General features: G+C 41.2%; 1 protein-coding gene across 10 annotated transcripts in view; it reads left to right on the top strand.

The window, feature by feature from the left end:
• Positions 1-23,543, top strand: part of LOC138764513 (teneurin-3) — a 4,541,667-nt gene that overhangs the window by 2,100,242 nt on the left and 2,417,882 nt on the right. For all 10 annotated transcript variants that reach the window (XM_069940598.1, XM_069940580.1, XM_069940589.1 and 7 more), the window contains one exon: positions 22,793-22,888. The gene's annotated coding sequence lies outside the window, so the exon portion shown is untranslated. The remainder of the gene's footprint in view (positions 1-22,792; positions 22,889-23,543) is intronic.

The following is a 23,543-nucleotide window of genomic DNA, read 5'->3' as shown; positions in this document are numbered from 1 at the left end:
ACATAATTCCCTGAATGTTGTGTCATGCGTACACAGAGTGGGCAAGAAAGTATGTGGTATGTTGGCCTTCATCAGAATTGGGATGTCGTGTTGAAATTGTATAAGGCATTGGTGAGGCCAAATTTGGATTATTGTGAGCAGTATTGGTCGCTGAATTACAGGAAGGATATAAATCGTATAGAGCACACATGTCAAACTCAAGCCCGCGGGCCAAATTTGGCCCATGATATAATTATATTTGGCCCGCAAGATCATATCAAATATGCATTAGAGCTGGCCCGCTGGCCACCGCGCCAGTATTGCGCATGCACAGCAAATACTACAAATCCCAGAATGCTTTGCAAATGCATTGGCGCCGGCCCGTCAGCCCGCTAATCGCCCCCACCTCCTCTCTTTACTTTTATTACCATCTGCGACCTGTCGCCGAACTCGCATGTAATAAACCCCTTACGCAAAATGGCTAAACGAAAGAGAGAAAACAGGACCTTTCAAGACAGGTGGGAGGGAAACTCTGACCCCAGAGTTTAATGAAATTGCATCTAAGAAGAGATGCCAAGTATTTGGTTTAGACCCAGATGCATCAGAGTAAATCACAGTGTAGCAAGCTAAGCTTGGATTAATATTTTCTTTGGTTAACTTTGGACTGTTCATAGTTGAAAGATTGGATTTTCATTGAAGCAAGTTGTTATTTTTTTGACTTGTTGGCTTGTGAAAAAAAAATACATTTAAAAGGAGCTTAAAGGCTACAGAGAAATATTATTTATTGAATATTTTATTTCTCATTTGTTAATGCTTCTTCTGGAAAGAGTTTAACCAAAACTATTATTAAACATTTATTTTAATAAGAAAAAGTTTAATATTACATATGTTGAAAGAAGAGAAAACATGCAGGTGTTGTTGAAAATTTTCAATAAATATTTAGTTTGGCCCATGACTTAGTCCAAGTTTTTAATTTTGGCCCTCTGTGAATTTAAGTTTGACACCCCTGGTATAGAGAGAGTGCAGAAGAGATTTACGAGAATGTTGCCGAGGTTTCAGGGAAAGGCTGAGCAGCCTTGGACTTAATTCCCTAAAGATTAAAAGAATGAAGGGTGATTTGTAGAGGTATTAAAAATTATGAGGGGGACAGATAGAATCAATGTAGAAAGACTTTTTTTCCATTGAGAGTGGGGGAGATTCAAACCAGGGGGCATAGATTGAGATTGAAGGTGGAAAAGTTAAGGGGAAACATCAGAGGATGATGAGAGGCTGAAATGAACTTCCAGATGAAGTGATAGATGCGGGTTTGATTTTAATACTCAAGTAAAACTTGGATAGGTATATAGACGAGAGAGGTGTGGAGGGTGATGGAAGGGTGCGGGTCAATGGAAGAACATGTTTGGCATGGACTAGTAGGGTCGAACAGTTCTGTTTCTGTGCTGTTCGTTGTTGTATCATTTTGTGTGTGTGTGTGTGTGTGTGTGTGTGTGTGTGTGTGTGTGTGTGTGTGTGTGTGTGTGTGTGTGTGTGTGTGTGTGTGTGTGTGTGTGTGTGTGTGTGAAGGCTTTTTTATGCTGGCTCAACAAAAAAAAGGGAATTTACTTTTTTATGGAGAACTCTATGGCAGATCCAGCATTGCCTTCAACTCACCAGCATCGGGATCCATCTTCCAGAACTGAGGGAGGTGGGGTGAGGGGTGCAGTAGCGTTACCCATCACCGTGACATCCAATATACGTGCTGAGAAGGGAAAGCAACCTATACCTGAAATAGATACCTAAGAGCACTGGTGGAGATCTGTTGAATCAGTCTTATGACTGGCAGATTTCCTGCGCAACGTAATTAGCTAGGTTATCTTTGGCTTAGCTTCGCAGACGAAGATTTATGGAGGGGTAATGTCTACGTCAGCTGCAGGCTCGTTTGTGGCTAACAAGTCTGATGCGGGACAGGCAGACATGGTTGCAGCAGTTGCAAGGGAAAATTGGTGGGTTGGGGTTGGGTGTTGGGTTTTCCTCCTTTGTCTTTTGTCAGTGAGGTGAGCTCTGCGGTCTTCTTCAAAGGAGGTTGCTGCCCACCGAACTGTGAGGCGCCAAGATGCATGGTTTGAGGCGATATCAGCCCACTGGCGGTGGTCAATGTGGCAGGCACCAAGAGATTTCTTTAGGCAGTCCTTGTACCTCTTCTTTGGTGCACCTCTGTTATGGTGGCCAGTGGAGAGCTTGCCATATAACATGATCTTGGGAAGGCAATGGTCCTCCATTCTGGAGTCGTGACCTACCCAGCGCAGTAGGATCTTCAGCAGCGTGGATTCGATGCTGTCGGCCTCTGCCATCTCGAGTACTTCGATGTTGGAGATGAAGTCGCTCCAATGAATGTTGAGGATGGAGCGGAGACAACGCTGGTGGAAGCGTTCTAGGAGCTGTAGGTGATGCCGGTAAAGGACCCATGATTGGGAGCTGAACAGGAGTGTGGGTATGACAACAGCTCTGTATACGCTAATCTTTGTGAGGTTTTTCAGTTGGTTGTTTTTCCAGACTCTTTTGTGTAGTCTTCCAAAGGCGCTATTTGCCTTTGTGAGTCTGTTGTCTATCTCGTTGTCGATCCTTGCATCGGATGAAATGGTGCAGCCGAGATAGGTAAACTGGTTGACTGTTTTGAGTTTTGTGTGCCCGATGGAGATGTGGGGGGGCTGGTAGTCATGGTGGGGAGCTGGCTGATGGAGAACCTCAGTTTTCTCAGTTTTCTGCCAAAATGTTTGGCCTGGTCCTACATCAGCCAGCTCCGCACCATGACTACCAGCCCCCCCACATCTCCATCGGGCACACAAAACTCAAAAAAAGCTAGGTTATATGAATTTTAATTGCGCTCCTTAGATGCAGGCTAACAATATCACTTCATCAGCCCACGCCTTTGTAGCCACTTTCAGTGGCGTTGCTTTCACAGAGGAGGTGGAGTGACCTCGCTTCACATCTGAGTGTGCCCCCTAGATTGGAGTTTGCCTGCTGAATATTCTCTTTTACTTTCACTTTGTTCTGCTATATTAAAAAAAGAGAGAGAAAAAAAAGGGTTTTTTTATTCACAAAAGGCACCTCATCGCCTGCTCAAGTTTTTTTTTTTAAAAGGCAAATGTACTTTTTATACAGACGACCAAAATCACGGATTGTATGGAGCTTTTACGCAGAGGTGGTTTGCAAGTCGGCTTCCGAAGCTGAAGGAGGCGGGGGAGATGTGCAGTCATGCCACATGTCACTGTAACGTTAAACAAGCACGTCGGGAAGGGAAAGCAGCCTTTATTCAAAATGGCGACTGAAGAGCAGGTACGAATTGTAGTGGAGATCTATGCAGGCAGTCTTAGGACTCAGGCAGATCTTTTGAGTAAGGTAATTGCCTTGTTTGACCATATGGGTTCTTTAAAATTTGTGCTCTTGGGTTGCAAACTGATGGCGTTATTGCTAAATCATCAGCCCTCCCCTTTGGAGCCGCATTCAGTGGTAATCCTTTCACGGATGAGGTAGACCGTCTTGCTGCACCTCTGATACTAACCCGCCTCCCCCAGGCGGAAGGAATGTGGAGCAAGTTGGATCAACAAATCCTCCTCTGAACCTTTTATGGAAGTAAATGAAGCAATATAAAGGCGGAGGATATCTGTCTTTACAATTTTTTTCCCACTATAAATGGGGGTGGTGGGGAGAAGGGAGGGAGGTAGAGGTAGAGGGAAGAGGGGAGAGGAAAAAGAGAATATTAGAAAATATATATTTTGGACTTTGTTTCTTGCAATTTGGTCCTAGTTGATATATTGTAATCAGGCTCCTTGTGACATGGATTTACAAAAGGAAAATCGTGCTTGACAAATCTATTGGAATTCTTTGAGATGGTGACAGGTAAAATAGATGGGGGAGAGCCAGTGGATGTGGTGTACCTGGACTTCCAAAAGGCCTTCGATAAGGTCCCGGATAAATGACTGGCTTACAAAATCAAGGCTCATGGGATTGGGGGCAAAGTATTGATGTAGATTGAGAACAGGCTGGCAGGTAGAAGACAGACAGTTGGGATAAATGGCTCATTTTCTGAGTGGCAGGTGGTGACCAGTGGGACCCCAGCTGTTAACAATTTACATTAATGATCTGGATGAGGGGATTGGATGTAATATCTCCAAATTTGCAGATGACACTAAGCTAGGAGGGGTTGTGTGCACGGAAGAGGGGGGGTCAGGAAGCTCCAGTGTGATTTGGATAAATTGAGGATACATGGCAAATGGACTACAATGTGGATAAATGTGAGGTTATCAACTTTGGTAATACAAACCAGAGGGCAGATTACTATTTGAATGGCAATAGATTAAGAGATAGGGAAGTGCAGAGAGACCTAGGGGTACTTGTACACCAGTCTCTGAAGGCGAGCATGCAGGTACAGCAGGTGGTTAAAAAGGCAAATGGTATATTGGCCTTCATATCAAGAGGGTTTGAGTATAGGAACAAGGATACCTTACTGCAGCTGTACAGGGCCTTGGTGAGACCCCACCTGGAGTATTGTGTGCAGTTTTGGTCACCTTATCTAAGGAAGGATGTTCTTGCAATGGAGAGAGTGCAGAGGCGATACCTGGAATGGCAGGAATGACATATGAGGAAAGATTGCACAAATTGGGATTGTACTCGCTGGAGTTTAGAAGATTGATGTTGGGCTGAAACCTGGAAGTTTGATTATGTATCTTTATATATGCTCTATAAAGTACAAAGGAGGAAAAACCCAACACCCAACCCCAACCCACCAATTTTCCCTTGCAACCACTGCAACCGTGTCTGCCTGTCCTGCATCGGACTTGTCAGCCACAAACGAGCCTGCAGATGACGTGGACGTTTACCCCTCCATAAATCTTCGTCCGCGAAACCAACCCAAAGAAAAGACAAAAATACACTGCTTGACCAGCTGAGTTTCTCCAACTTTGTGCTTTTTCTTTGATTTCAAAAGTATGTTTCACACAGAATAGCCAAGGTTCAAGCAGGGAAAGCAAAGCAAAAGCTATTGCAGCCCCCCAAACTGTGGAACAACATTCCTCCCTCTTTCAAATCAACCCCTTCCTTTAACTCTTTTAAATCCAGGTTGAATTTGCGTTTTCACTCGGAAGTGTTTAAAGGTGATTGTTTTATGTACAATTCTGAACCTCAGGTACTTGTTTCGTACTGCACTTTAGATAGCTGCTTAATTTAATATGTAATTTATGATCTGTTCAGCATTTTGGTCAATGCGAGTTGTTTTAAATGTGCTATATAAATAAACTAAACTAAAGAGAGTACATTAAGTGACATTGGGTGTCCATGAATCTGCCATCTCTTCCAAAGCCACTGCCTTTTACCTCCTGTAACCTCTGTAGTTGCACGCCCCCTCATCCATTCCTGTGGTGAACCTGTGCTGCAGGCATCCAAGTCATTCTCTTCAGCCCCTGGTTCTGAACCCCTGATACAATTAGGAAGCCATTTGGGATCTTTGCTCACCATAGGCACCCTCACAAATCCTAATCACAATTCCTGGTTCCTAAAGCCAGTCCCCAGCAGCATGCAGCTTGATGTGTGGCTTTCAGCTTGCCCAGCCCCATGCTGGTCCACTGCTGCGGTCTCCTACCCTATGCAGTCTTATCCAAGGCTTCTCCTTAGAGGACAGGAGTTCCTTCACTTCTGGTACCCTGCGCCAGTCTGCTGCTCTCCCCGGAGCCCACAACCCTCAAGGTCTCCCCTCTTGAGCACTGACATCCCTGGGTTCTTTGATGTAAATATAAATGCCTCTAGCCCTTTCGTACAGGCAATTTAAACCTGCACCGGCCCAACAATGATGATGGCCGAGCAGTAGGACCAATGGGAGGCATGCTGGAAGACTCATCTCTACTCTTCCCTGGTCTGCACCAGAGGCAACATTGCTGTTACTTAGAAAAGGACTGCACGATCATTCAGGCATTCGACAAGGTAATGGATGTTCTCACTTCTCGTGTCTACCTGAACAACAGATGACTTGATACTCTTAGTATTCCCTTTGACGCCTTATCCTGATACTCAGCTTTGTGGTTCGATACTCTTCAGTGAATCGAACCAGTCCTTTAGCATCTGGTCTGCCAATTCCTTTCATATTCCCTCTGACTTAATTCTACAAAGTATCTTCATTATGGTTCTGTTAATTGTATAACCAATTGGAAATAATAATGGGATTGGAATCTGCTCAGGTGCAGCAGAAATATCATGTGAATGCAGAAACCTGCAACAAAAATTTTAAAAAACATGAAACACATCGAGCGGCTTCAATTACAAAAGAGAAAGAAATATAAAATTTCAGTCAACCTTTCATCAGGATGCAATTGCATAAACTTGAAAAGTAAAATTAACGTCTCCACTGGTTTAATCATATCTTCAGACTTGAAGGGATGTACAAATCTTCAAAATAAGAGCAATTCAAAAGTTGAGCTTGAACCTGGCCTTATCTCATTAAATATCTGATCTGAACAGTTGTATGTAAAGATCAGCATTGACAAATGAATGAGATCATACCCACCCTATCCACTATTAGTTATATTGATAAAATGCAGAAAGTACAAGCCTCTCTCTCTCAGGAAAAAGGATGGAGAGTTAATTTTTTAATTAAATTTTGAGATAACCTTCTGGCCCATGAGTTCATGTCCCACAAATCCATCAATTAACTGACAAACCTCATACGTTTTTGGATGGTGGGATGAAACCAGAGCACCTATGCAGACATGCGGAGAACCCACAAACCCTTTACAGACAGGGCCAGATTGGAATCTGGGCTGCTGGATCTGTAATAGATTTGCACTAACTGCTACACTAACTGTGCCACCGGTTGGTGGGGATGCGGTGCAATGGAAGGGGCAGGTTGATATTTGCCCTCAGTTTCTTGACTTGAATGAAACTAAATTGTACAAGTGAAATTTAAGTGCATAAATGAAATGGCATCACATGTTGCCCACATGTGAAGAAGTATAAATTGCTTCAAGAGATCTTTCCAACATGACGTTAAACAAGGCTCCCTTTAAAAATGCATTGAAAAGATAGGGTAAAATGGAAGAGTTTGCTTGACTGGGTTTTGATTTGGAAAACAATGAACTGATATATAAAAAAAAAATAGAGAGCCTTCTGTATTTTGTCAGCGTAGTTAGCGATAAATAGATGGATATAATCTCATTCATCTGTCAGTGCCAACCTTTACATGCAGCTGTTCCTAACTAATGATTTTCAATGAGATAACAGCAGGGTCAAGGTCAATTTGTGAATTGACTTTTATTTTGAAGTTAATTTTCTTAATAAGGAAACTTGTTTGATGGCTGAAGTTGGTGAAATTGAATTTTAGTCTCTGCAGATTGAGAGATCATGAAATAGAGAAATTCAATTTCCCTGATTGCTGAGACATTCAAAGGAAATACTTGCAGGAAGTTGATGATAACTAGGCAATAACAATTAACATGCATGAACAATCAATTTACAGTGTAGTCTGTTCAAATAGTTCTCCCCTCAATATCCACCAGTTTCCCACCACACCTCACAATACCGATGAAATCATGGACCATTTGCACACGGCCCTTTGTACCTTGCGACCACTGCCTCTTGAAAATCGTAAAAGATCCCATTGATTCCGAGGTGTTAAACACTCAAGATGGCAGCACCTATGATCGTCAGCAGCCTCAAAGGGTTGCAGACACCGGGGAAGTAGAGGACTGACACAGGCCACTGGAAAATATGTAGAACACCCCCACGTTTGAGAAGGAGAAGCAGAGGAGATGACCCATGGGGCAGTGACCACGGTGACAAACCAGAGAGGGTCTCTGCGGCTGAAGAACAAACAAGAGGCGGGCTGCTGCCGATTCTAGGCAAGAGACTCGGAGGGTGCTCTCTTTTGCTTCTCTTTCTCTGACTCTGAGGGGTTTCAGGGATTTTCTGCTGATGGCGAATCTGTCTGCCTTGTGGCAGGCTGAAGCAAATTCCGTGTAACATTGCACTGTTTTTATTACAATAGAGGAATCTTGCTCGTGTGCGGAACCCGGGGTTGAGTGCAGCACACAAGCATGCTGCAAAAAGCCCCATTGTTATGGAGGAATGAGTTTCAAATTTCTACAACCTTTCGCGCACTTCCTCATTTCACTCCTATTGGCCCAGTTGAAATTTTCAAATTATCTGCTCTTGCTATCAGTTCCTCCATGAGAGATTTGAATCGTTTTCTTATTACTTTTACTGAAATTCAACAAAAAGCTTTGTTTTTTTTGTTATCTGGGCAAGTCCATTCATGCGGCAGGTTGTCCAACGATATAAATAAATAAGTAACACAACAATATCAGGAGTAGAGATGAAATAGTGCAAGACATGGACAAAAGTACACAAAACTGAACAAAGTAGAGAGGGTAGTATCATATAAAAAGTGGACAAAGGCATTATCTTTTGCAAGTGGGAGATCTATTGAAGAATCTGATAACATCAGAAAAGAAGCTATCATTGAATCCAGAGGTTGATGTTTTCAAGCTTGTTTATCTTCTCACAGCAGAAGGAGGAGAAGAGATAGGATGGAGCATGTTAGCAGTTTCCCAAAGACAGCGGGAGGTAAGATGGAGTCAGAGGGGAGGATGGTTTGTGTGATGGCCTGACCTGCATTGACAACTTCCTTCAGTTTCTTGCCATCTTGGACATAGTAGTTCCTGTACCAAGCTGTAATGCATCTGGACAGGGCACTTTCTGTGGCGCATTAACAAATGTTGCTAGAGTCTTGGGAACGTATATGTTTCCTCAGGCTTCTGAGAAATATTTGGTGGGCTTTTAAATTTGTAACTCAAATGTGGTTGGTCAAGGCAAGTTGTTGATGATATCTACCCCTAAGAACTTGAATATCTCTACCATGTCCATCCTAGCACCATTATAATGTGCAGTTCTGTACCTGTGCTATGGTGCTCCATATTTCCTCGTCGTTGACCAAATCCTTTCTTTTGCTAACTTTGAATGAGAGATTGTTATCCTGACACCAAAACCAGCCAATCTCAACACTGGCCTCCTGCGTACCACAGCACATTTAAGGTGGGGGGGGGGGTGGGTTCATGGACTGAAATCATAAAATAATATTTGCCATATATTTTGGCAGATAAGATGACACTTGATGTGCCCAAAAAAACACTCCAAAAAATAAGGGTTTGTCAGATAGGCCAGATACAAAAACAGTGACCTCAAAATACCATCTGATTTTTTTCCATAACCCACCCTATAACAATTTTTTAAGCTACTGGTATATTTTTTTTTTAAAAGCTGCTGTTAAACCATTAAAGAATTATAAAATTATTTTAAAAAAAACTCACATTTTAAAATCCTTGAAAATCGTGAGCTTCATTATTTGAGGCAAAGAACTTGGCAAGCACATCTGGAATCTCACTGTTTACACTCTCATCAAATGGGCCCCAGACTGAATCTGGTGAGTAGGCTTTGTAATCAGTGTCCCACAATAAATCATCCTCTGTATCATCCATTGCACTAGAGATACCAGACTTTTTTGAAGGATTTTATTACAGTCTCTCCTTTCATTTTATCCTATGCTTTGATCACAAATATCATACAGCAGGTCAAGTGATGCAGCAGGCTTTTGTAAAGGATTTTTCAGCATTCTTCATCCAATTATTCCATTCTTCACGTACATGATCTTTAAATGACTTGTTCAAGCAGATGTTTAGTGGTAGCAAGAGAAGTCAAACCAACTGGTATAACTGCAATCTCAATATTAATTCATGCTAATCTACTTTTAGTGTTATCAATTAAATGACTAGCTGGGCATTACAGTTACGTAATTCAGAAAGCATCTCTGCCAGCAGCAGAAGTGCATGCCGGCTCTGGGATTTCTGGGGTTGAGCTCCAGCCTGTCTGGATTCAGCACATGGCTAAGCTGCAGTCTTTGGTCCCTTGCGTGTAGCAAGGGTGGACCCTGGGGTACTGGGAGCTGCTGGTAGAGCTTGTGTCTGCTGGAGGAGTAACCTGGGTGCTTGGGGCTATTGGCTGAGTCTCTGGCTTTGAGACATTTGCAACGGGTTTAGGGGGGATCCCAATGGTAGCGTCAGGTCTCCAAGGTACTGGGGAAACTGCTGCTGGGGGAGTGACGGTGAATCACTTTGTGATGGTGCTTCACCCACCTGCTGTCCACGCCCACCAGCTCAATCAACATGACACCAGCTCAGTCAACCCATGTATGGTACTGGACTGAAATTAGGGTCTCGTGTTATCTGAAGGTCGCCTTATTTACCAAACTATAAGGTATGTTTTTATGTAGTTGGCAGGAGGGGAAAAAAAAACAGCTAAACTTGACAGGTTCTCATGCAAATGGGGTGGGGGGGGGAATAAAATTTGAGCAGTATCCTAAGGTTGAGAATTCATGGCCTAGGCTATTTACTTCCCATATTCCACCTCCCTCATTATTTGATATCTGACCTTCAATTACAACATTATCTGCAAATTTGCAGAGTGAGTGAGATTAATGTACAGTCATGAGTGTTTAGGGAATATGCTAAGGACTGAGGACACTATCTTGAAGGTATCTGGTAATCAGGATTACCATGGAGGTGGCGATGTTGTCACCAATGCTCACTGCTTGTCGTGGTCAGGTCACGAAGACTGGATCCAGTTGCAGCAGGATTGCTGACACTTGCTGTATGCCTCAGCGTTTTGGGATAAGTTTGTCAGTGACTATTGTGTTGCAAGCAGAGCTGGAAAATAGTTGCTCTACACTACTGGAGTAAATGCTTTGAGCATATTAAACGCTGGCAATACAAGCTAGGTTAAGTCAGATTACTATTTGAATGGCAATAGATTAAGAGATGGGGAAGTGCAGAGAGATCTAGGGGTACTTGTACATCAGTCTCTGAAGGCAAGCATGCAGGTACAGCAGGTGGTTAAAAAGGCAAATGGTATGTTGGCCTTCATATCAAGAGCATTTGAGTATAGGAACAAGGATACCTTACTGCTGCTGTACAGGGCCTTGGTGAGACCCCACCTGGAGTATTGTGTGCAGTTTTGGTCACCTTATCTAAGGAAGGATGTTCTTGCAATGGAGGGAGTGCAGAGGCGATTCACCAGGCTGATACCTGGAATGGCAGGAATGACTTATGAGGAAAGATTGCGCAAATTGGGATTGTACTCGCTGAAGTTTAGAAGATTGAGAGGGGATCTCATAGAGACATATAAAATTCTGGCAGGACTGGACAGAATGGATGCAGATGGGACGTTTCCAATGATGGGAAAATCCAGAACCCGGAGCCATGGTTTGAGGATAATAGGCAAACCATTTAGGACCGAGATGAGGAGGAATTTCTTTACCCAGAGGGTGGTGAATCTGTGGAATTCATTGCCACAGAGGGCAGTAGAAGCAGGTTCATTAAATATATTTAAGAGGGAATTAGATATATTTCTTCAGTATAAGGGTATTAAAGATTATGGAGAGAAGGCGTGGACGGGGTACTGAACTTTAAGATCAGCCATGATCTCGTTGAATGGCGGAGCAGGCTCGAAGGGTCGAATGACCTACTCCTGCTCCTATCTTCTATGTTTATATGTTTAATTTAATCCTCTAGCCCAGGGGTCTGTAACCTTCAGTATTAAAAGAGCCATTTGGGCCTGTTTCCCACCAAATAAAACCCATCTGAAGCCGCAAGACTAGTTTGATTCCTAAAATGAAGAATACACCACATATATTGTTTCATTATATTTATGCTATGTATATAAAGACGATAATTTGTTGCATTTGTGAAATAAAGGAACTACAAAAGAAAGCAACTGACATTTTATTTCTGTTTGTAACAAAGCAAAACAGCAAATTGTTTAAAACAAAATAAAAAGACACTGGCACATATAAGTTTCAAATAAAATACACAATGCGGGCCTGTTTGAGTCCATCTCCTATTTGTGGAATTTTTTTTTCAAAGAAATATTTGCTTTAATTAAAAAGAGCAAACAAAAAAAAAAGCCAATTTGTATTTTATTCTGAAGGTTGCCGTCATCCGTTGATTTCTTCAGTCATGTAGCTACAGCAGTCAACCGCCAACCCAAATATAAAACACAACTACATCAGTTCAGGGTCAAATATAAAAAAATATATTTGTGAAATAATAACTCATTGAATGATTCCTTTCACCTGGTTTATGTGACTTCTGCTCTTGAACCTCACGGCACAGCTGATCAATACCACTGCACGGCTGTAAGACGTCACTTCGATCTTCACGCAGGATTGCATGCTGTCATCCGTGAGGTGCAAGCGATGTTTGCTTTTTATGTAGTTCATGCTGGAGAAAACCTGCTCGCATAAGTATGTGGATCCAAAGATCGAGAGGACTCCGAATGCATATTTTTTCATGTTCATATAAGTGTCGGGAATTGAATTCCATGTTTCGAACAGAAGTTTGTCCGATTTAGGGAGGTTTTCAATTTCAGTCCGTTTGTGCTTCTGGCCAAGAATTGCCTTCTGACGAGCAACATCTTCAAGATCAGCTGTCAAGCTTCTGAACTTAGACACCCATAAGTCTTTGTCAGCTATATCGGGCAGTTTGATCTCAAGATCGGGTTGACTTGCATCTGTAAATGCACTCATATTCAATAGGGATAAGTCGATGTTATGGGAAGTGACAGGGAAGGACAAAATGTTTTTTTCTTCTCTGAACTCACAGAATCCTTCCCTAAGCCCAGTTTGCATTGCAATGATTGCACGCTGTAAATGCTCGTAATTGATCTGATTGTGTGCTTCTTTGAACTCTCTCAAAGAGGGGAGGTGAGACAGCATACCTCTCTATACATCTCTAGCAAACACTGTCATCTTGTGCTCAAACACCAAAACCTCCTCCAGCATTTGCAGGGCTGTGCCTCCTTTCCCCTGAAGATTTTTGTTCATGTTAAGGTGCATGGTCATATCCACCATGAAGTGCAGCTTTTCCAGCCCATCTGGCTGTTTTAGCTTCGGAAAGGTGAGCCCTTTGCTTTGCAGGAAAGTTTTTACAAGCTCCCGACATGCAGCAAACCACTTCAGCACCTCCCCTTTGGACAGCCACCAGACTTTGTTGTGCAGCAGGAGATCAGAGTATGTGCTTTCAACTTCTTCCAATAATGAACGGAACTGTCGGTGATTTGATCCTTTTGCCATTATTTTGTTCACTATCTGTATGACAAGATTCATCACTTCTGTGCATTCCGGAGGAAACGTTTGTGCGCACAATGACTCTAGATGCAGAATGCAGTGAAATGTCAGCAGTTTTCTATCGAGTGACTTCTGAAGTAAAGTCACAAGCCCCTTCTGTGCTCCTGTCATACTCCGTGCCCCATCAGTAGCCACTGACGCCAAGGGGGTGGTGTTTATTTCTTTGGTCTTTAAACAATTTAACATAGCCTCGCAGATGTCTTCCCCTGTGTTTGGCCTTTAGGTGGTATCAACTCAATGATTTCTTCATGTGGCCTAGTAGAGTTCAAATTTCTGCATAATAGCGTTATTTGCTGAATATCACTTATATCTTTTGATTCGTCACAGGCGATTGAGTACGCTGAAGCCGAATTAGTCCCTAATTAGTGAACAGCTTCCCGTGCCTGGCTATCTCCCGAGCTGCCACAAAACTAGTAGAAGTACTTGAATTTGTAGATTTCATCCACTTCTTCAAAGTATTTTTACTCTGATCAGCTTTCCGCAGCAGTTCCGAAATGCAGTTTTTTTTTTTATCTCCAGATGGGTATTTTTCAGCAAAAGTTGAAATGTCTTTTGACATTTGATATTTTGTTGTTTGCTAATTTCTCGCCACATATGAAGATTACAGGTACACCAGCTTTGTCACTAGTGAAGGCAAATGAATCTGTCCATGAAATGTTCTATTTTCTTCAGAAACTTTAAAAAAAATTTATCCATGGTTAGCTTACCGGGAGTCGGAAATTCAAAACAAGTCACTTGCCGGGGGGGGGCGACAGGTGATACATACAGTGGTATCAACCACTACAGTGCTGTGACGCAAAATTTTGATCAACAAAATATTGCAACACGTTTTATTTTAATGTTACAAGATCACCTTAATCTCCAAAATAATAATTATTACATTAAACAAAATAATTTAAATGAAATAGCCATTTACTCTATTTACATTATTTTTTTTCAAAGCCACAGGGAGCCACAGCAGAGGGATGAAAGAGCCATGGGTTGCAGACTCCTGCTCTAGCCTCTCTTCTGAAGCAACTATGCAAAGTTGCTTTCCCTGCTGGTCTCCACTGTTCCTGGCACTTTCTGGTGAGAATGGGTTGTTATAATGACATCTTCTAATGCCATTGAGTAGCATTGACTTGTCAACAAACTTTCCTAAAGAGATCATCCTCCTCCTGTCAGAACCATCCAGTTCCTTATCTCATCCAAGTCTTGATATAGAAATAAGACCGAAATACCAAAGGGAAAGTATTAAAGTGAACCCTCAACATGAAGGCAGCAGTCAAATAGGAATAATGTCAGCAATCACCAGTTAAAGCTGAGATCAAAGGACAATCTATCTTGTTGTAAACTCCTCCTGACAGCAAATAAAATGGGGTGTTATTTCTGAAGACTGGTTACCATGGTATGAGTTTACGTGGCGGGAATTTAAGAACTTTTATATTTAAAAAAAACCACAAGAGCTGCTGATCTTCGAACCATGAACAAATGAAGAGGAACAGAAGAGAGTCAACGGGTTAGGCAGGGCCCGTGGTGAGAAATAAACAATCAATGTTTGGGGTGGGATGCTTTTTCTTTGAATTTTGAGACGGGGTCCCAATTCGAAATGCTGATGGTCCATTGCTCTCCCATGGATGTCGCCTGACCTGCTGATTCCCTCCGCTGCTTTTTGTTTGTAATTGCATTTATTGTGCATTCAGTTGAATAAAACATGAAAGTGTGTTGCAAAAGTACAAAAAAAGTTCTTCAGCCTCATCGAATGCTTCAACGTGTGACCAAAAGCTTGCTCAAGCTATCAATTTTTAAAAGATTATCCTCAAGAGAATAAATGGTGAATTTTAGAGTTCAAGGTAAATTAAATGCAAGTTTGATGTACTGCACAGTAACAGGCCTTTTCGGCCCACAAGCACGTGCCACCAAAATTACATCCAATAAACCTACAATGCCGTTAATTTTGAAGGGTTGGAGGAAAGCAGAGAACCTGGAGAAAACCTATGCAGACCTGGGGAGAACATGCAAACTCCTGACAGATAGTTCTGGATTTGAACCTGGATTGCTGATGTGTGCCAACCACTAAAATCTGATCAGGAAACTGGAAGTGGAGAAGAATGATGATCTGGGTAGATCGGAGGATATTATTGAAGATTTGTGGGAACGGAAAGTCTTGGAAAGATGAGTGAGAATTTAAAATCAACATGCTGAATGACTGAGAGCCATTGTTCGTCAGTCCTTTATAAAGTGAATGTGATTCCCATGTGCTAAGTGGAAGATGGAGACGCAAGAGATTGTAGATGCCAGAATCTGGAGCAACAAACAAATCACCCTTTATTCTGAAACCCCTCGGCCTCTTTGGGGGAAGATTCCAACCTGCATCTGCTTTGGAAGAACATTGAAGTTGTATTGCAATGCTCTTTAACTCTTCTAAACTGGAGAGAAATGGTGCTCTCATTGGTAAAAAGATGGTCCCCTTGCACTGCTTTAATTGTACCTTTCTCGACACGTTGCACTTTTATTCATTTCCATTCAACCCAATTTTTTGTCATCTTCTAATCTTTGATTAAGAATTTATCAATCTCTGCTTTGAATATACCAAATGACTCAGCCTTCACATGTGGCAATGGCTTCGACAGATTTACAGCCCTTGGGACTTCACCTCATCTTGGTTCTTGCAATACTAGTCTGCCCTATTTTATTTTATATCCTGCACGTTCGTTTTTACCTATTGTTGGGCTCAGGCCTGAAATATTTGTGACTTTTTCTCTGCTATGTAAATAAAGCTACATGACTTGCTGAGTTTCTCCAACATTTCTGAGTAACGTACTTAAGTATAAATTAACTTGCCTCAATTACACACAAAACAAAGCTATTTACTGCAGCTCAGTACACATGATGACAAAGAATTGAATTCAAGTCAAATCTCCCCAATGTCTCCTCAGATGGCAAACCTGCCATCTCTGGAACTCTCTGTCACGTTATTCCAAGATCAAGTTCAAATTCAAATTCAATTTTTGTTATCATGCGATTGTCCAAGCTCAACCCAACAAACAGTATTCTCCAGTCCTTGGTGCAAAAGCATGTAACATACAGATATAACGCATAAACATGAAAAACAATATGTAATATAGATATATATATTATATATGTATATAATAAATAGTAAACCAAATGTAACATAAATGTTATTACATTTTGCATTGGTTTATTTGCCAATAACTTAAATTTCCTGTTAAATATTCCAAAAAAATAAGTATAATTTTATCTTCTGTTGAGGGAGTAGGATTAGTGGAACAAATTTGAATATGCTTCAAGATTTTTCAACAGTAAATGTATACAAGAAGAGGAATAAAAATTATGAAAATTACAGTCTTGAAGGAAAATGCAGGTGTTTTTTTTTTCGGCTGATTTCTATTCTACCAATCTTAGGTGAAACATTATAAGAACAAAGACGAGCATTTTGTGTTCTGAATGTAGGACAATCAGGTCATGAGTTAACACAGTGTAATCACTCAACTTCACAGCTTCCCTGAAGCATTACGGGGCTCAACTTAATGTGCCACAGGAATATAAGGAGATCCCGCACTCTGATGCCCATATTTTGATTTTTTTCTCATCGAATCTAGTTAGTTTTGAAGCTATCATACAATGTACCTGAAGTGATTTTTTTAAGCTAATTTTATATTATAATGTAAATTTATAAAAAGATTTTTTTTACAGGTTCAGCACGTTAAAAAAAACAGTGTTAAACAAGAAATGCAGATGCTGGTATCTGAAAGAAACCATGCGGGGATCAGCAGGTCCAGTAAACATTCATGGAGAGGAATGGACAGTCAAGGTTTCTGATCGGGACCCTTTCTCGAGTCAAAAATATGTTGGTGTCAATAAAGTGTCTCAACCTTAAACGTTGACTCTCTATGGAGACTGCCTGATCTCCTGAGCCCCTCCCAGCTTCTCATTGTTTGCTAAAAGTTTGTAAAAGTCTAATTCAAAAATCACACTGGGTAATGTGCTCTCACACACAAAAATGTGTGACCATGACAAGAGACAAGGTCATCTCATTACAAATTATTACATTATTACATTTTTATCTCAGAATAATTGTACAGCACAGAAACAGACCTTTCCGCCCATCATATTCACACCAACCTTTTCACCCATCAATCCCAATACAATTTGCCTGCACAAGTCCTGTATTGTTTTACTTCTTGCTGATTTGTCTAAATGCATGTTAAACATCATAAATACAATTGTTTCCACCATCTCCTCTGGCAGTATGTTCCAAATATTAACCATCCTCTGTACAAAAAAACCTTATGATTCAATTACCATTTAAAACCCCTTCCTTGCACCTTAAACCTCTGCTCTCTTATGGTTGGTACCTTGACCACAGAAAAAAAGAAACTTTCACTCTCTACACTTTTCATGCCTCTCGTAATCCTGCATATCCATATGAGTTTACCCCTCAAGTAAGTAAGATAGAAAGAGCTCAGAGAAGGTGTACTAGAATGTTGTCTGGACTTCAGGAACGAGTACAGGGAAAGGATAAACGGGTTAGGACTTTATTCCATGGAGAGTAGAAGAATGAGGGGAGATTTGAAAGAGATACAAGGGACATGGACAGAATAAATGTAGATAGGCTTTTTCCACTGAAGATAGGTGAGATACAAATCAGAGGACATGGGTTAAGAGTGAAAGGGGAAATGCTTTGAAGGAACATGAAGGGGGAACCTCTTTACACAGAAAGTGGTGGGAGTATGGAACAAGTTATTCATTTTAACATTTAAGAAGAACTTGGACAGATATATGGATGGGAGAGGTATGGATGGCTATGGACTGGGTGCAGCTCAGTGGGATTAGGCAAAAAAAAATGGTTTGCACAGACTGAAGGGGCCTGTTTCTGTTCTTTGCTAGAGAAACAGCAGGTCATGCAGCATCCATAGAAAGCAAAAGGCAGTTGATTCAGGCCAAAGCCCTTCCTCAGGCCTTCCTTTTGCTATCAATGGATCCTGCGTGGTCACCCCTCTTTGCTCCAGGGAAAAGAAGGTGTAAAAAGGAACTTAAAAATTGGTTAGCCCAGTTTTATTTTGCTCGGCAACAATTCTTCCTGTGCAGTGATCCCTTCTATGGCACCTATTCCCCAAACAGCTGATGACATATCCTGGGATGAAGAATGTTTCAAGATGGGGCTTTAGAATTACATAGAGTGGCAAGGATAGCATAGCGGTTAGTGCAATATTGTTACAGCACCGATGATCAGGTTTTGAATCTGGTGCAGTCTGTAAGGAGTTTAAACTCTGCATTCATGTGGGTTTCCTCTGGTTCTCCAATTTCCTCTCAAGCTCCAAAAAATAACAAGATTTATAGGTTAATTGGTGTATTTGTGCTGGTAGGGTCTGGCATTCTGCTGTATGTCTAAGTTTATTAAAAAATAAATTCACTAAGACATCTCTTTCAATCCCTCCTCTCTTCAGCACTGAGAGAATCCAGAACTGGTAACTGTTTTTGTCAAGGGATGTTTTCAAGCTAATGCTTTGTGGAGGCATCGCTGAGGCTGTAAATGTTTTGTCGTCCAGCAGGTGGCTCCAATTCCTCAAGCAGGGATGTTTGCAGCCCATTCCATTGTCAAATGGCAAACTCTGAGAAGGCAATGGTCAAAGAAGGGGTGAATTGTTCAAAACTTCCCTGTTTGAGGCCTCAGTGTTCCTCATGGGGTACAACCTCAGGGTGGGAGGGTCAGCTCTGCATCTGGCCTGTGTAAGCATGGCTGTTAAATCAAGGTATCCAACTAGATTTAGCCCCATGGCTGATCACTTTATACATATTTCCCATATTAATTGATTTCCGTTTTAAGAATCCATCAATTTGGTATTGAATATAATTAATGACTGACCATCTATAATCCTCCTGTGCAGAAGATACAAAGAATTATAATGTGCTAAGAAAAGAAAATTTTCTTCAGTCGAATGACTGATCCCTCAGATGAATGGGACACACAGGTCGCTACGACCAAACGGTTGCTAGGACCAACAAATGGCTTCTCGGTCTTTTGGCTAAGATCAAGTGCAAGGATCAACAAAATTTGGAATAAATTAAAATCTATTCATTTATTTAATTATTCAACATGATATTCATCATGTTTATAGGAAGTTTTATGTATATCAGTATGGTGTTAAATATTTTTGTGTGTCTGAAAATCTTACTGTGGAAGATTTTATAATGAACCATTGGCTGGAAGAGCTTTGATTTTATTGAAGATGAAAGGTTGAATCCTATAAAGTGGTAGCTGTGATAGTACAGATCTATCACCAATGTACATAGTGTATATAGTTACTGTATCTAGACTGTGCTTACAGCGATTGGCTGAGAGCTAAGTCACACCTATTGTCTGGGCCTTAAAGGGTTGTGTCCCTAGCCAGGTCGGATCATTCCGGACTGGTCGGCCACCTGTGAAGAGCTCCTGTCTTTTGCTAATAAAAGCCTTGGTTTGGATCAACAAGTCTTTGGTTCTTTCGACGAGCTCTACAGTAGCCTCTCTTTATCAAAGACAAATATATTTGATTACACTGAACAACAGTTTTTTTCCCCCAAAAGGTTTGCTTTCGTAAAGCAAATTGGGGATTATGATAGACAAGATCAAGCTGAACAAACCAAGGAAAGACTGGTGTAGCGATTAGAGCAACGCCTTTACAGCTGTTGGGACATGGGTTCAAATCCCACGCTATCTGTAAGGAGCTTATACATTCTCCCTGTGTCTGCAAGTGTTTTCCCCGGGGGGCTATAGTCTCCTTCCACCATTCGAAATGTACCAGGGCATAGGATAATTGGGTGTAAATTGGGCTGCAAGGTCTTGTAGGCCCAATTGGCCTGTTACTGTACTGCACATCTAAATTTAAAAAAAATTAAATTTAAACATAATTTCAGATTTGCTGTATCACGTAGAAAGTTGGAGAAACATGAAATTAACTTTTATTGAATTTAGCATGTTTAATCGCGTAATGATGTTGACACATTGCGTTAGTTCAACTGACCAAAAAAAATGTTTTGCCGCTGATTTTCATTTGTCCTCAGCATCTGATGCCTCTTGCGTCAGTGTCCTACAATAGTCGGCCAGTATTATAGTTCCCCTGATACCACTTTTCCATAGTCACCATGTCCTGGTGAAACCTTTCACCATGTTTGTGACTAACTTCACCACAATCAGCAGGGAAGACGTCCAAGTGCGAATGCAGAAAAATAATTTTTAAAAGACATGTTGCACTTCATCGATGTGTATGCTTAAAAAAGACAGAAAATCACAAAATATACATTAGATCTTAAAAGAAAAGTTTGTGATGAGAAATGTTGACAGTGATTTTTGCAGGCTAAAATCCATAAAATACAGCCAAATGTATTCAGGAAGTAAAATCTTTGTAGTCCATTTTTATTTATTGCTCTCTAATGCTAATTAAGAAAATCAAACTCCCTTCAATTTTTAAAAATCTTTTTCAAGTCCAACCTTTGATTAGATAAAATGCATCACCATTGAAACACTCTTTCCATACATTGCAGTAAATCCTGTTTTAGTTCAGGGGCAAAAACCTGCTCCAAATAGAGATTTTAAAAAAGATGCAATCGAGTCAGTATATATATATATATTAATTGATTGGGGACCGTGCGTGCATTTTGACAGCATTGTTGATTCAAAAATATATTTTGGATCAAATTTTGGCAGGGAAGAGGGATGTTTTTTTTGCATTGAATGTGCATGCTCTTGGTGAAGCAGAGGAGAGATTTGCATGAACTTTTTGCATCCAGTTTTATTCTGAAGTGGGCAGTCAGACCAGGTTCAGAGCAATAGAAGATAATCGGGACAGATTTCATTAAGAATTATATAACACAGCTTTTAATTATCAAATGACTATCAGATCTCAGTCAGTGGGACATGTTCCAGGAGGAGATCATGCTGTGTAAATGTCCAATATCTCACAGTAAAAGGACATAAGCAAAGGATTTGGCCACTCGAGCCTCCCATGAAATTGATCAGCCTCAGGGCTCATCTCTCCTGTGCAAAATTCAAATGTATCTGCATTTTTAAAAAAATACATCCAATGACATGCCTCCGGGCATTGATCACATTCTGTGAAAAAGAGTTTCTGTGAAACTCAGTTTTAAATGATCAACCTCTAATGGTACCACTTTGTTCCCTCAAATGAAATTCTCCCACCATTGATCACATCTCAACGTCGGCACTGGTTCGCCTATGAATAATTTTTAACAAAATTAACCATACTGCATGATGGAAGGCCCTTCTGACCCATGAAACCCATGCTGCCCAATTGCACCCAATAACTTACCAACCCTGGGCACTTTTGGAGGATCGGAGAAAACCTGCGTAGGTCAGAATTAGAATTTATTGTCATGAACGAGTCATGAAATTCGATGCTTATAACCATCTTGCAACATTTCTTTCAATTAAAGAAAATAGTTGTGCATGAAATGTAAGGCAGTGACTTTGGTTCATTGATTATTCAGGAATCTGATGGCAGTGGGGAAGAGGCTGTCCTTGTGCCGTTGAGTGCATGTCTTGAGGCTCCTGTATCTTTTCCCCAATAGTAGTTGAGTGAAGAAGGTGTGGCCTGGGTGGTGGGGGTCTTTTAGAATGGAAGGTGTTTTTTTTTAAAGACACTGTCTCATGTAGATGTCCTCGATGGAGTGAAGTCTGGTGCCTGTGATGTCACAGGCCGAGTTAACAAACCCCTGGAGTTGATTCTTGTCCTGAGAGTTGGCGCCTCCACATCAGTGCCTCATACCATGAAGCAGTGATGCAACCAGCCAGAATGGTCTCCACGGTACACCTGTAGAAGTTTTCAAGCGTTCTCGGTGACATAACAAATCTTAGATACCTCACGAAGTGTAGCCGCTGGTGAGCCTTTTTTGTGATTGCATCAATGTGCAGGCTCCAGGACAGATCCTCAGATTTTGACACCCAGGTATTTTAAGTTCTTGACCCTCTCCACTACTGACCCCTCGATAAGGACTGGGTTGTTTTCCTCTGACTTCCTTCTGAACTCCACAATCATGTGGTTTTGCTAACTTTGAGCGCAAGGTTGTAGTCGTTACACCATTCAATGAGCTGACTTATCTCTCTCTTGTATGCTTCCTCATTGCCATTTGTGATTCCACTGACAACTGTAGATAGCATTGGAATTGTGCCTGGCCACATAGTCATGGGTGTACAATGAGTAGAACAATGGGCTAAGCACACATCCTGTGTTGATGGTATTGAAGGATGAGTTGTAGTCGGGTCAAGGGGAGAATATACAAAGTCCTTACAGACAGCAGCAGATTAGAACCCAGGTCGTTGGTGCTGTAATAATGTTGCAATAACTGCTCTCATGTCATCTTAATTGAATCGATCCCTTTGCTTCACAAATGAACGTAAAGCCTGTCCCTTCTCATTCGACCTTCAGTCTGACCGCAAACATTATTATACTTGTGAAATTTAAGTTAAAATCCAAGTGACTCTGATCAATTCTGGCATGGGTGTTTACATCATATCTAGGGCCGTGTCAATTGTCTAATGGACACTCTCTCACAACTCTGCATGAACCATACCCAATCTCTAATCTGCTGCATGGTTTACTTCTTGTACAGAATTTACATGGAGGAGCTTTGTCGCAAGTTTGTTTGAAAAATCCTGATCCATCTCAGCCAAGCCTTCAACAATAGTTCACTTACAATGTCCAGGTGGTGAGTAATGAGCGATATTTTAAAATCCTCTCTTTTTAAGTTTGTTATAATTTGGAAATTATTTTATTCATGGAATCATAATGAAAGAGGAAGCCATTTGACTCATAAAGTCTGTGCTAGCTCAAGCGGTCAACTCTTGTTTCTAATTTGCATATTTGTAATGGACAAATCCAGTCCAACGTATTTGTAGACAAAGCAACACATTCTGTAATCTTGACTATGAGCTCTTCCTCTTCCCCTTGTGAGTTATAATGATTCAGAATCCATTGATGTATTGTGATGGTCCCCTTAATATTGTCTAGTATGCATTCTCTTTTACTTGAAGTGACTTACTCTGCTATGATACTGGAAAATAGTGAAAAAGAAATGAGATGGGCATTGAATGTCCAGGACTTAAAACATCTTTTTTTTTTAGATTAAAATTAAATTTAGACATACATCGCGGTAACAGGCCTTTCCATCCCACAAGACAGTGCCAACTATCTACACCCATGTGATCTACAACCACCCCTCACTCCACCCTGTAAGTTTGGAAGGGTGGGAGTAAACCGGAGCACCCGGAGGAAACCCACATAGGCACAGGGAGAATGCACAAACTCCTTTTAGACCGTGTCCGATTCGAGCCCGGGTCACTGGTGCTGTAAATGCATTGCAC

The sequence above is a fragment of the Narcine bancroftii genome, chromosome 1, assembly GCF_036971445.1.
Source record: "Narcine bancroftii isolate sNarBan1 chromosome 1, sNarBan1.hap1, whole genome shotgun sequence".
Classification (NCBI taxonomy): Eukaryota; Metazoa; Chordata; class Chondrichthyes; order Torpediniformes; family Narcinidae; genus Narcine; species Narcine bancroftii.
This window is presented reverse-complemented; position numbering and strand designations above follow the sequence as displayed.